This window comes from Coturnix japonica, chromosome 2, assembly GCF_054131305.1.
Source record: "Coturnix japonica strain WE chromosome 2, WE-NBRP24, whole genome shotgun sequence".
Classification (NCBI taxonomy): Eukaryota; Metazoa; Chordata; class Aves; order Galliformes; family Phasianidae; genus Coturnix; species Coturnix japonica.
Window position 1 is genome coordinate 39,642,388 of NC_140664.1, and position 15,923 is coordinate 39,658,310.

Consider the following 15,923-nt stretch of genomic DNA (forward strand, 5'->3'; position numbering starts at 1 on the left):
AAGTTATTGAATAATGAATGTTCTTCACCGGATAAATTCAAATTATACTCAGGCCAACAGGACATATCAGACACTGTGATAAAGTAAAGAAAAATTTGGCTTGGAGCTGCTCATTTCTTTCTTCTTGGCTCCTCCCAGTAATAGGAACAATTGATGCAACTTAAAAATTGATACAGACTCATATTGAAAACAAAGTCTCAAGTTATTCCTAAAATAAAAACTATTATCAATCAGCAAACAGTGTTGTGGAATGCCCTGGAATAAAAGCTGTTCCTTTAATTTCATATATTTCATTTATGATGTTGCCCTGCTTAATAAGTTTAATAAAGGGCCAATGTTTCCTTTCAGATATGAGTCTATGGAATGTGTCTCACATCATAAACATGGAACTATACAGTAGATATTAGAAGGAAGAATTTAGCTATGGACATATATAAGTGAAATTAACTCAGACTACATACTGCTTGTGCATTTAGATACTTTACATAGGTCTAGACTAACAAATTAGATTCATTCAAGAACATTAGGTAATACAGATCCATTCTTAAAGAAGTACTCATGCAAAATAACTTTAAAAAGGAGATTTGTATCCTTACCAACAAACCAATTTTTTAATCTGTGTTCTTTTCAGTGTAAATGTATATAGCTCTATAATACATTGTAAGTGGAGAAAGCCTGCCAGAATACATATTTGTAAAAAAATAAGATAAATCATTTTTATTAATATTTTTCAATTTCCTGACATGTTTATTTATACATGTATAAGATTATATATATTTTATATAAATATAAATATATTTATTAAAATGGTTGTGAAAAATTTAGATCAGGATTTATATATATATATATATAATATTGTACATCTCATTATATGACATATATTTATCAATATCTTGCATTTACACTGTATATCTAAGATAGAACATAATCAACAACATATTTATTCCACATTTATTTCATATTATAATGCTATTGGGCTGTGGATGACAGGAAAGCATCTGGCATATTTAATGATTCTCACTTTTAAACTTATTGGACAATTTATTATTTTTCAGGTCATTCTTAAAGTATATTGAGGAGGGATTATGCAGGAATTGAGAGATATTTCCCACTTTTAGAAATCCTAATACACTGACAAAAAATAAGAAAAAAGAACAAGTCAGCACCGATGAAAATGTTATTCTCACAGAGCAGTCCTTTATTTTGGTGACAAACTCTAGTTCAAAGTTATATTGTATTGAAAGTTCTTAAGGATAGTTTTGATTCACATAAAAAAAAACCACACAAAAAAACTGATACAAAAACTGAAATATATTCAACTATCTATATTACTTATGACTTATGGAGGAGTTTATGTACAGAAAAAGTATCTGAGTATTAATCAGAGTCTATGAAATAATATTCAGATTTTGTATTGACTGATAAGGCATAGCTATTAATAGACAAGATGCTCACTGCATTACTATTGCTCTATTTAACATGGCGCTAGAACCTACAGGGCCCAATTAATCAACATGATCTCTGAAAAATAATCACAAGTTGCCAGATTTCCCCAGTCACCCTTTATCCCTTCCACCTCAAATTATTTTTGTGTCCTTTACAGTCATGTTATTATGCCATATTCTTTTACAGCAGAGAGAGAGAGAAAAAAAAAAAAAAAAAGAGAAAAAAAAAAAAGAAAAGAAACAATTAAAAAAATCAATGTTAAGAGAAAAGCATTTTAATAATATGCTCAAATAAATGGATAGAAAACACTGAAAACACTAGTACTATAATTATGGTATAACATCAGTTCTAAGTAGTAACTCAGACTCTCACTGTTTGGGAGGTTTTAGCCACAGACTTACAAACTTATTGTGCTGCTGTGGATTTGTACTTTGACTGAACCTTTTTGGTAGATCAGAAAATAACATATTGTACTTGAAGACAGTCAGACTTGAGCTTATTTTAATCCAGAATATGTTTTAATGACCTCTGTAGAGAAATTGTTAGAAATAATTCAAGGTGTGTAAATTCTGTCTTCCTTTACCTCAGTCTTGGAAAAACCTTAGCTGCTCCATCCTACCTTTATTGAAAATTCAATCTGAGATGAAAATGAATGGAAGCAAACAAAAGGATAATGTTAGACCCTAGTATGGTTTTCCATACTCATGAAATGATCTTGGCAGACTTCAGTCTTAGTACATACTAACAAGATTCTGTTTTCATCAACTCCTCCTGTATTGGTTTTTGGTATTGGTTTTTCCAATATGTATCTAAATTCCACTAAAATTACTTTCTTTTCTTATCAACACAGGAAAAATAGTGAGTGAAGTGTTATCTGTGTGTATGGGTTTTAAGCTGTGTGTTTCAAAGCTGATAAGCAGAGATGCAGTGACTGATAAAAGACGAAATACAAGAAATGATGCTACTAGCTCAGATATTTCTGAAAAAAAACCCAAAAACAACAACAACAAAAAACCACATAGCTTTCAGGGTAAGATCATTAAAGATAATGTTTCATAGTAATTGAAGAACTTGAAATTATAACTTTCCAAGAAATGTGTGCCGTCCGTCACTGACACCAAGTAAAATAAAGTCAGTGTCTAGAGATGATATTTGTACCTAAAGTGAGACATAATTTGCAAACGTTTGATTTAATAAATTTGTTAGATTCTTAGAGATATGGCAACACAACAGGTGATGTACATTCACTTTTACATTTTTAGGTAATTGGCTATGTTGTAAGCACTATTATTATGTGAACAGATAGCAAAACCAACAATTTCTTCGGTTGCTTGGGCTGTGTAAATAATTTGAGAGCCCTACATGTACATTATATTTATCAAATTCTACTGTGAGATACTATCCCCTCATAATTTTTATATTATTAAAATTTATATCTGAAGTTGATAGGACTGTATATTTAAATAATTGGAAAGCTCATTCTATATTCATGGACTTAGATTCTGTCAAGACTACCTAAAATATAACTTTGCTGAAATAAGATGTAGGAAATTATCTATCTAATCATTATTGATCAGGGAACTAAATTTATGAACTCTCCAAGCAGCAATAGGTAAAACATGAAAAGTTTCAGTGACAATTGATTATCTCAGAAAGACCTCAAAGCTTCTTGGGCATGAAGTCTTAGGCTTCTTTAAATTAAAGTTATCAGACTATTCAGTACAATATATAATGCATGACAATTCTACCATGCAAGCTTGATGCAAAGTTAGCAAGAAAAAAAACCTTGATAAGAAAAGAGTAATAAAGAAGAATATAACTTGGTGAAACTTGAGGGAATCAAAATTTATACCGCTAAAGCTGCAAGAATGTCAGGGGAAACAACATTTTTATTCCACCATTCTACATACAGATTAAATATTCTAACCCTGAGTCAAAATTTAAGTTCTGCTGGAACAAAAGGGAATGATATGTGACTGAAATAGATAAGCTATTGGTATTTGCTGCCATGTGTTTAAAAACTTAATAGATTGGGTTATTTGTCTTCCTGCTTCTCATCTGCACTGTGAGAAAAGCACATAGGACTGCAGAACAGGCTTTAAAAATTATTAGGATCAACAAGAGACTATATGGTAGTGCACACAGAAAATTTGTTTTGATCCATATTGTATTAGATTTAGGAAAATTTCACTGCAAGTCTATGTGAGACCATATTATCTGTTAGTTCACAAAGTTAAGGAAAAAGGCTGGGAAACTGCAGTGACAATATATAGCTACTGGCATTGCACAGATTTACTGTTGTATTATGATGGCTTGAGTTTTTTTCTTGTATGATGGGAAAGTTTGCTTTGATCAACAGTGTAGGTATCTCCACCTCTTACAGAGGCACAGTGGACAATAACAGATATTTTTAATGCAATGATTTAATGAACAATGCTATCAACAACTACAGTTCTTAATATTTAAATGTACTAAATTTGCTCAACAGTCCATTCAGCCACTCCAGGCTACTCTAGAATCGTACGTTGAAAACAGTCTCTGCAACTCAACAATAACTAAGGCAGTAATTCATTTTTTGACCCTTTGCTACTTTCTTCATTTCAGTCTTAACACTTGTCACAGTAAATATTATCAATTTCAGGTCACTGAATAATTTATTATTATTTTAATGTGTGTGTGTGTGTGTGTGTGTGTGTGAGTGTGTGTGTGAAAGAGAGAGACAGAGAGAGAGATTATACAAAAGAATTTCAAACTCAAGAATGAAAAAGGTAGAAGAAGAGTATTGGCAGTTTTTGATAATCAGGATTAGTTTAGTTTCACTAATTAGCTACACCATCCGATAACATTTTTGCTAAAAGCTTTTCCTGAAGAACAAATATGTAACAATAATTGGAATATCCGGGAGATCTGTACAACTCAGTAATTGAAGGTTCATTTTTAGCTGAAAACTTGGGCTTTTCTGGAGTTTTTGCCTCCAAAATATGAATGGCTTTTTTTCTGTAGTCAAGACTGGTGACACACAGATGGAACTCATTACCTGCAATACCACATGCTGCTCAAGAGAAAGTTTAATGAGGGTGAGAAAGTGGCTGAGACTTTTACCCATTGTTTTCCATCACCGATCATCATGACTGCTTCAGGAGGTGTCGCAGCTAATACTGGTTCTGCAAGTGGATTTGCATAAAGGGACTCCACTAAAAATTTTCCCCAAAAGACTGAACTATCAAAGAAAATTTTTCTTTGCACATATTATACAGTCAAACATTCCAAGAGAATTAGCAGATTCTTTAAAACCTAACACGATGGATTTTATTGAGAATAGTATGCTGAGAAAAATATAAAATGCATTTAGACAACATGGTCATATGAAAGCAGTATATTGTACATAATTATAAATCATTGTATTGAAAGGAAACAGAATTCTATTTATGAAGGTTAACAATGAGAACAATTCTGTTTTTTTCTAGCACTAACATAATGCTCAACAGGAGGAAATCCTGTAGTAGTCGGAGACACTAATATTCGGGTCTACAATTTTTCCAGCATTTCCTTCATGCTTTAGATTTTGCTTCTCTTAGTTAAAACACTTGCTGGTACTCTGCTCACTCTTTTCTCCAGGAGTCTGGTGTTCAAATTATCCAAATTGTATGAGAATTTTGTAGCTGTCCTGTTTGCTGACTCCCACTATCACAATCCTGGGCATTGGGTCTACATTAACAGTCTTCCTTGATCACACTGGGACAGTTTTCCAAGGTCCAATTTGTATGTTTGGCCACACAGTCAAAGGACTAAGGTACCTTCGGTGGTTGTTTCCGTAACAAAGGTCTGAAGTTGTTTGTCACAGCTAGGTACTGCTCAGTCACTCCAGGTTACTCAAAGGCATTCTCCAGCCTTTTAAAAGTACTTACCATCTTTTGAACTTAAGGTAGTATTTTTAGTTCTCTCATACCTGACAGCAATAGCCTGGCAAGGTGCCTTGTGTTGCAACTGCTTTCTTCTAGATGAGGAGTCCTATTTCATCAATCCCTCTCTAAGTTGTTTCATTTTGATCTAGAAACATTATTTTATTTATTTTTTTTGTTTACCTATCTTGTTCTCTATTGTCTTTTGTTATATAGATGCATTGGTCATGGCATTTGGACCATAGTTTTCTGACTGTCATTGTGGAATGGAAGCAAACAATATCCATCACATAATAGAAATAAAAGAATTTAAGAGTGAGGAACTTTATCTGCTACAATGGTATTCAATGTACCTACATGCCCAGTAAGAACTATTACTGTTCTGTTGCCTTTCCAACAGGAGCTGGAGGCTAGAAGTCTGGGTCTCTAGCAGTCTGGGCAAACACAATGAGCATCAATAGTTCAACAATTCTATCTGCATCTAGTACAAAGTCAAACCGTCTTAGAAACGGAGCTCATATCCAATTGTAGTCCAGGTTCTACAATTTAGCTCTAATTGCAAGTGTAAAAAGTCTCTGATCACAAGGTTAGAAAAGGCAGTTTAGAGAGCTTGAGGGCATGCTATCTGCATAGACATCTCTATAATCTGCTCTTTCTTTTGAGATAACTACTGAAAGAGTAAGAGTAAATTAAGAGACTGAAACTAATATAAGGAGACTATGAAGAAGTATTTGATAGAAACATACATTCTACATGATATACTTCTTGAAAAACCACAAACAATTTATAAACAATAATTACTGTAAGCTTGTAATGCATTCTATCAAAATCTGCTTAAAATTGTTTTTTATTAGATCATGTTGAAGCTGTCTGTGCACAGGTCCATTGTCAGGGCCTTAAAACAAAAATGCACTGGAAGTGACTCCATTAAAAAAAAATAAATCTATTATTGAAGAGGTGTTTTTGTTTGTTTGTTTGTTTGTTTGCTTGTTTGTTTTTTAAATCTAATTCTCTTTCTATTCAGGAGGCATGCAGATTCATTTATTTTTATATTTTGAAGTCCTTGACATAACATAAGGTTTGACCTTAGCTGCCTTTGTTGAAATCTTCCCATTGTATTATTCTATATCCTACCATGCTGGCAAATAGGAATCTAGACCACATCAACATGCTGTCAGCATAGAGCTATTTCTCTCCAGTATTTTCTTTTATCCAGTAAAAGTTTGATGCATGCTTGATATAAATCTGGGTAAATAGGACTGTTTGATACATGCTCAGAATAGCAGGAGTTTTACTGCCTCGTGCTTGCCAAAATTGTTTCCTGGAACACTTGGTATTAACTGGCATAGATTTGATAAGGTGGATGGGGAATAGCTGTGGGTAGCTAACAGGTCAACATAAGAATGCAACAGCACATCACTGGCTACATATTTTTGGCTACAGATTTTCAAAGCTAATAGAAATGAGCATATGGTTGTTACACCAGTTACACTAGTGACAGATCTACTCTATTAAATACCTGTTAGATGAATAAAGGGAAGAGAGAGTGGTAAATGTCTTGTGACTAGGATTATGAGGTCTCTTCTGCTTTCCTAGGCAATCACAAACATATGTATTTGGATAAGGTTTTAAAATAGTTTTCTACATTTATGCAAACAGTTCATGTGCTTCTGTGATCTAATTGGTGTCAGTAAGTGCTTTGAGGTAAAGAAAAACAGCCAATTTGAGAATACTTTTATCATAGTTTATTCACTCTTTTTGAAAGAGGATACAAAAGAGAAAAAATTACCACCATGAACATCTATATTCAGGTATATTTGGATGCCTGAATGGGACCTTCCAATAAGAATAGCAAAATCAAAAAATGAAGAAAAAAAAATGGGATTTAAGCAAAAGATGTATAAATTAAAGACGTTGGTCCAGGATAAGAAAACCAGAGAGAAATACATTTTTGGAGGGATAAGGGATAAATGCACTCAAACTGCAGGACAGACAGGAAACTCTTTCAGTATGGAAAATTCTGGATTGAACAGTTTACTATTTAGGAAAAATTTCCTTGTTTTCAGAAATACTCAGCATTCACAGTTTTTTGTTAGAAATTTAATTGCATACTTGGCTTAGAAAAAGTGGTCTTTGTCTATTCCTATTCATTAGCTATGTAGAACTTGTTTTAGAGAGCATAGCAGTAGTGCTTTGTTCTTGTTTTAAAAATGGCTTGGAAAAGGAAAATTATTAGTGAGATGCAGGCTGCTTTTCACTACAAGATTCTCTGTATTTCATTACTTTTGTCAGGGCATTGTGATTGGACATTATCCATATTGGTTAGTTCTGAAATATAGAAATAAGGATACTTTTCCCAATAAAATAAAACATTAGGTGATCTACGATCATTTACATACTAATTGCCCAAGGGCAATTGAGTAACAGAGGATCTACTGAACCCAGTGAAAGCATGAGACTTAAGACTTCTGTATTTTCATTGCAGTGTTAAGGTGTTCCTTCTATCCTATCTCTGGATATGTCAGGAAAAATACAAGGCAAATCAATCAAAGTAACAAAGACTAAATATTGACATCACGTACTGCCTAGAAGCTTACTTACATACATTCAGTAAACATTTAATGAGGGCTTCTCTTTAAATTAGTTGGACAGGACTTTTCACAGCTTTTCTGTATTCAGATTGCCTTCATGGTCTTTTGCTCTGCATATATACCCTATTTCTAAGTACATTTTTGTTTTGATTGATACAACCTTAGAGAGTGCCTTGGAGAGATATGTTGAATTATTATGCTTTGAATATAGCTAGCTTTCATCCACTGCAATACCTTTGTCATAGCCCAATACTTCAAAGCTAATCTTTGATAATGAGCTTTTTTCTTTCTTTCTGTCTATACTTAATGCAATTTCTGCTGTTAAAATTATAGTCGGCATGACTTCAAGAAATTATTTTCCAAATCTCTACAGTTTTTTTTTCATGTTTAATGTGAACATCTACTGAAAAGTTTTTCTTCTATTTCCCTCTGATTATTCTTTTTTTATAAAACTTCTACAGACGTGCTTTTTTAACTCACAATTCTCACAATTTTTTTTTTATTATTATTATTATTTTTTCCTTTCTAGTCTGTATCTGCGCTATTCTCAGTTGTCTCTTTTAAGGGAGCAATACTGTTCCAATCTGATTTTAAGGATGACATCCTGTATTTGAATCTTATTTTTACAGATTGGGAACTAGTTTTAAATGCTTCTTTCTAAGTCACTGCCATGAAAGAACTAGGCTGAACTTTTCTTAACTAAGATGAAGATTAAGATTCTCCTGAAACTTGCTATGACTTGCTTTTGATATGTCTTTATATTTCTGAGGCTAGGAAGCTTTATATCTCTGTTCCCCTAGGGGGCACAGATCTGTGAGAATTAACAGGGGGTTGAATAGGTTTATACCTCTCTTTTGATTGTTCTTATGGAAAAAGTAATCTTGGGATTTTTTTGTGTTATATCCTAGATTTCTTAGTCTATTTCCTGCTTTTTGGGAATGTCTTTTGTTAGCTTTTCCTTATAATTTTTTCTTTGAGAAGTCAGAGCAATTTTTATGCTGTTCACACTCCTCTACTTTTTACTACATAGTATAAAGTAGTTCTGATTCTTATTTATTTATTTATTTACTTATTTCAATTGTGTCCTATTTACTGCAGATTATTGCAATTATTGCAGATTATTCTTCTCCAAAAAGCCACCAAAACTGAATGCCCTAAATCTACTTTTGGACACACACTCAGAGGTTTTGTTCTTTTACAGTACAGTTCATCTCAAACTCTATATTTTTAATAATGGCTTTTGCATGTGCACTGTCTGAAATATCTGCAAATTTAATGATAAGTAATAAATGTGGGTCATGCTCCAGCATTCACTGGGTGAATAAAAGATCCGCTAAGAACAGCAGCAATGGAAGAGTTTGAAGAAGAGGAAAGATTTTGGCTTTTTTCTATCTGTATTCCCAGAGAATGCTATTTTATTTTTCAAATTATATTTAAAACAAATTATGATCCAAAGTTTCAGTAAGATTTTGTGAACAGAAATAGTAATATGTTTGTCAGAAAAGTCTGAGCTGATAGCATGGCTTCCCCTCATTTGGTGCTTGTTTTCCTTTGATAAGCATGTATAAAAAAGGAGGAAGGAATCAATACTATTCTCTTCTACAAACTCAAAATCTCCATGCTGCAATTTCCGCTAACATTGTTAGCTCTTTCTGGGTCGAATGGTTGCCACCTTTCCATTTGACCAGTCCTGGGAAACTGTTAAAATAAAAATAGTATTTTAGCATGAATAATCTAATTTTTCTACTGAAAAAAGGAAATCTCATCTGGTCAGAGCTTGTCTCATTTGATCTGTAGAGCTAAGCAAGATGACTTAGAGTTTGGAACACAGTTTTCAATAAATATAAATTTGTACAGGAAAATATTGATGAAACACCAGAGGACCTTTTGTTTATTGTGCTCTGTGGTGCAGTGAGTGAAGCTGTGGGGGAGATGCTCCTACTCTTGAGAAAAATGCTTGTGTAATCATCAGTAAAAATGTCCTTGATTCACATGGAAGTCTGTTTTACCTAAGCAAAATGAGTGACGTGAATAATGTTGATGCAGGCCTGTAAGCTAAGGTCATAGGTTTCCTTTGCAATAGAACTATTGACACTGTTTTGTTGCTAAATTCTTTAGTGTAGCATCTTCCATCTGAAATCCTCTACAAAATATTAATACATTAATAGTCACTATAACTTGTCATTAAGAACTACACTTGTTACTATGGCTGAGAACAGTATGGTACAGATATGATGCATCCAAAAATTCAAATACAGCATACAGCAAAGCAGGACTAAACTGTGAATCTCCTTAGTCTTCTCACGTTAAGCAGACTTCTAATAGAAACATTCTGCTCTCTATGCTTGATACTGTCCTTCCTGCACTTCTTGCATTTCGTAATATTAAAATGTTAATTCTTTCAAAAACTTCTCCAAAATGGCTCATTTATTTTAATTATTTTTTATTACTAATTAATGAAATAGTAATTGTATTAACTGATGAAAGTATTATATAGGAAGTTTTCTTCCTTACTCATGTATTTTAAACTCCACAATATTAAGGGGATATAGGATAGAAAAAAAAATCTAAATCTTTCCTGACTAAGACCAAACATGACTTTACTGCAAAGAGAAATATACAGTAAGCAGCTTCTAGTTCATAGAATACAAAATAAATAATTTTACTTGGCTGAGTAAGTATCAAAAGTATGTTTTTGCATGCTTTTTTCTTTAGTTATAAAAAAAAAAAATTAATCCATTTTGTCTCCATGTTCCAAACTATTAAACAAAGTTCAGCCGTAAATTAAACATTTGTTCAAATGTGTTCTTTTTTCTTGGGTGTAGATGTTGTACCCATTTCCAGAACTGTCATTTTGATAAATGTTCACACTATGCTCACAGTCCTGACTACTTTTCTGATTCCAGCATCTACATGGACCAACTCTCAGCCCCACAGTACATCAACATCTTGAAAAACAAATCATACCTGACCTGTGATTGTTCAAATGTATTTACATAATCCTGGAATCCTGTATATGGTTATTACTCTGTGATGAGTTATTTAGTTACATAGATCTTAACTTTCTCTAGGCTTTGTTTATTTGTATTCTTTCTCACTTTCATGCTGGACTAAAATCTGAAAGAATCACAATGCAGATATCACAATGGGCAGAAATTGTTATTTACAGACAGAAATAGTTATGTATTCAAATACAGACACTCCAGATATAGCCAGACTGATCACACAGTAAGGACCAGATAGAAGATTGTCTTTCAGTGATCTAAATGTATAAGCACATGTCATGAGATTTAAGACAAAGTTTTGTAAATCATATGTAACTCAATGAAATGATGCTGAAATGTTGTCTCCCCTCTCTCTCTCTTCATAAAAAGTTCAACTTTGATCTCAGTCTCTCATTTTTTTCCTATTTCTCTTCATCATTAAAGTCTTTGGAAACAACATGGTTTGGAACATTAATTCATATCCCCTTTCAAATCAAGAAAGCCTTCCCATGAGTGTAGGCTTTGTCTCATTTTTAGTCTGAACAATTTTTAGGAAAATTTAAAGCATTCTCCTATACTCTGCCTTCATCTTGTAATTTTTCTCAGTAATTGTATTTTTGCCTGTTACACACCAAATGCATTTTTTAAAATCTTATCTTCCACTGGTCTGAGTCCATTCCAATATCTTTCAAAGTTCCTCTAGTCTCTCATTAGTTAAGTGCACTTTCTTCTTCTTTTTTATATAACAGACAGACTTCACACTTTGCTGCTTAGTTTAAATTTTTCTAGTACTAGAAGAGCAACTCACAAAGCTTTTTCTGCTCCTGCCTTCTCATTTGCATTTAGGATGTGTTTTTTCCTATTGGAAAATCCACTTGGAGTAGAAACAGAAAATTTTTAGGTGCAGGATAGTGTTATGCTCAGAGATCATTGCTTAACAGCAGCATTCACAGACACTAGCACATGCAATAGCAGTCTGGAATAGCATCCATTTCCAAAAAAGAAACTAGAAGTGATTAACCATCACAGATTCTTTCTCTTTCTTATAGTGTTTGTACCTCTCTCAGTTGAAAAGTAATATATTTTTTCTCCATTGGAATATGCAACATAATTCTCTCTTGGCTAAACTATCATTTAATCCTTGTAATGAATACAATATTTAATATCTACACTTTTTGTCATTTAGCATACTTTAATGAACTCTTGCATCAGGTACATTTCACATTTTTTCAATTAGGCCACATGAAGTGGCTGAATGAGTTTGAGCTCATGACTCGAGGTTTTTTTGATAATTTGGGGCACATTTTTAATTAATCCCTAAAGGATTGTTCCAGAAGCCCTTGTTTTTCCCAAGTGCTAATAATATGGTGACAAATCACACTGTTCATTTTCTTGCTTCCATAGCTGACAGAAAATGTACCTCATAATTTATTCATCACCTCTGGTTGCTGACTTCTAATTAACAATCATTCTAATTAAACATAAATAATATTTTAAGTAGCTGTGAAAGTTATTATTGTTATTGATCAATTATTTGCAAAGCCTCTATAAGTAATAATCATGTAAGTTGTTGTTATGAGCTGTTTCATCAGATGACATTATAAGATGCTTGACAAAATTTTGTAGTATAACGGTTGGAATTTATGTAAATAAAAACCTCTGTGCAACTTAGCAACTTCAGTTCATTGAAATTTTATCACTGGGAGCCAGAATAAAGAGGTCAAAGAAAAACACTGGAGTGCATTGGCCCAGGAGTGAGAAGATAAGATGCAGTCCACTCCCTGTCATCTAACCTGTACTGAACCTTGAGATGTTGCTTTGTTCATCTGCTTCAGATGTTTATCTCTGTAAGGAATATATCCATACATCTGTCCATCCTTTTTGAGTTCCTCAAATAACAAGAGTTTTGTGAAAGCTAATTTGCATATGACAGAAAAGACATAACTGGGAGAAAAAAATAAATATTCTTTTTCAACATCAAATGTTTCAAAGTACCTCCAAATAATAAATAGAAAGGAATAAATTGAAACTAGGCTAATAAATTTGTCCTTACCATGCAGGAAAATTTGGTTACTTTTTGACACATGTAAATGCAAATATTTTCCCCTAATGTGCCCACATTTTTTTTCGTTATATTCGATCCCCTATCTCCACTCCAGATAAACAACACAGTGGGATGTGAATAGAGGCATCACCTTTTCTAAGTCTTTGAATGACGTGCACACTGTGCTGCTTGGCAAGAAGCATGCAGGTAACTTCCAAAGTAGAGTTGCCCAGAGAATAATGCAGAGGCAAAAACATCAGTGTTTTCACTTGAGTGGCCTGCAGGGAGAGGGAGGTGATTGTCTCACTCTACTCTGCACTTGTGAGGCCACATATGGAGCACTGTACCCAGTCCCGGGGCCTGCAATTCAGGAATGATACTGAGATTCTGGAGAAAGTCAAGAAGAGAGCCATGAGAATGATCAGAGGGCTGGAGCACCTAGAGAGGCTGAGGGATTTGGGCTTGTTCAGTTTGGAAAAGAAAAGGCTCAGGGGAGACCTTATTGCAGCCTTCCAGTGTTTAAAGAGAGATTATAAACAGGAGGGAAATCAAGTTTTTACATGTGTAGATAGTGAGAGGAAAAGGGGGAAAGGTTTTAAACTGAAGGAGTGGAAATTTGGGTAAGATGTGAAGGAGGTTTTTCACAGAAATGGTGGTGAGTTGCTGGAACAGGTTATCCAGAAAAGCTGTGTATGCCCCAGCCCTGGAGGTGTTAAAGGCGGTTCTGGGCAACCTGATCTAGTGCTTGATCTAGTGGAAGCCCTAGAAGAGTCGAACAAGATTATCTTCCAGCCCAAGCCACTCTAAGATTCCATGCAGTTGGCCAAGAGGCTAGATAACCTCACCTTGGATCCCTGTTCCCATGGAGGGTTTGTATTGATAATCCTTCAAGGTCCATTTCAACCTGTTACATGATTTCACAAAATTTGCAATTTGTTGTCAGGTGCTTGGTTCTATGCAGTTATTTCAGAACACAGCTTTTACAGGAGCTGATGCCTTTTACAGGAGCTGATGTCATAGCTCCCAGGAGTCAGCAGCTTGGGGAAACAGGGGGCCTCGTGGTAGATGAAACTGAGTAAGTGAATTATATAATTGATTTACTGATTTATATTACTGTTTCAATGGAAATAACTATTTCTGTTCTACCTCAACTCTTAAAAAACCTACCCAAAACATTATTAAATAATGAGATTTTGAAGATTACATTACCTATAAAAGCTTGACCTTTCATTAGTTGCATGTGAAGGCAGTAGAAACATCTTTAAAGCTGAATTCTAAGTTTATTTTTAATGACAAGTGAAACAATGGGTTCTTTAATCTCTCTTAGGCCCTGTTGTAGCACTACAGGTGGTTCAATATGTAGACTTAACCTGTCATAAATCACAAGTTTTAAAAGTACTTCTTGTCTCTTTTTAAGATATTTCTGAACAGATCTGTGTAATTAGAATCCTTTTTTTTTTTTTTTCTTGATCTTTTTTGTTGGACCATACTATGCATTAATGTATCTAGCATGAACTACAGCACTGTTAACTTCTTTGCAGAGCAATAATCAGTGATTTCTTGTTTTACCCACCCATATGTGGAAGAAACAGTGATGAGAAATGTAGAAATGTATGGTTAAAAATTTAATAATCAGAATGTCATCGTCCTATATGATAGTCCTATATGAAGCTGGATAGAACTATTACAATGTAGAGTGTAAGCACACACTTTAAGATAACAACTTCAGCATAATTTCTGAAATTTTCATTTTTTCTCCATCAGAACAGAACTCCAACCATCCTTGCCAATATTACATGCAAACAACTGTGTGGAAGCACGTCTACTTTTCCCTTGCCTGTTGATACCTGAATTATGGATTTTTGTCAGTTAGCATGCCCAGCCTAGTCATGCATAATGTTTGTGTTAATGTGTTAATCTGGGTACGCAAAATCTAGTTCTGCATAAAATAATTTTAACTGTGGCCATACTGAGAAAGAGAAAAAAAACATGAAGTTATTTGTAGGTATAAATATGAGTAAAGATCATTTAGTACTAATAAACAGTGCGGCATTCTTTCTACTCTAACTTGAAACTTGAAACAAAGCTACTTATTTTCAAAAGAAAACACATCAATTATTGATGTAAGAATATTCTTTTCTTTTAAAGTAGAATTATTTCCTATTCATTAGCATTTATCCAAAAATCATTAATTTTAATACGCATTTGGGTGATGCTATTTGAATTGTAAATAATTTTGTGTTCTCCATATTTAACCACATTTTGCATATTCATGAAACAATTTAGTCAAAAGATGTAGCAGGGCATTCATTGCTTTGGGATATAGTCACATTAGGTAATTATGTGGTACTGTGCTGCCTGTGGCATGGCCTACTTCATTTAGCACCCAACAATGAGAAAGAACCCATGCACCAGTGTCTCATGCAATTGAGATGAAGAGACCCCAGTGAAAGCACTTAAAGAACATATTCCAGTTGATAAATTCACACATGTTAATATAATCTTTATGCAAAATAATCAATCATAGAGATACATAAGTAAAACCATGACTGGAAAACACAGAATATCTTTGTTTTAGTATTTTATTTTTCTTTATAATGAAGTACTAATTTCTAAGTTCTGTGCAATACATTTGTTGTGTATGTGATTAATACATAGAATGGTAGTTGGACCTTAAAAAATATCTGGCAATAGAAACAAAACATAAAACAACTTAAAAGTAGTGTGAGGAAGAATGTGAAGGGCAAAGTGTTTCATGAACATATCCCTTAATATTGCACAACAGTTGCATTATATACAGATAAATGTAAAGAACAAGGCAACAAACATACTTAATGCTTCCAAAATTTCAAATAATTATAAGTATGTTGGTTAGACAAAGGAGAATATTAACTCAGATGGAAGCATGTACTCATTAAAATGTGTCAGTGCTCTGAAAAAGACTCAAGTTTTGAGT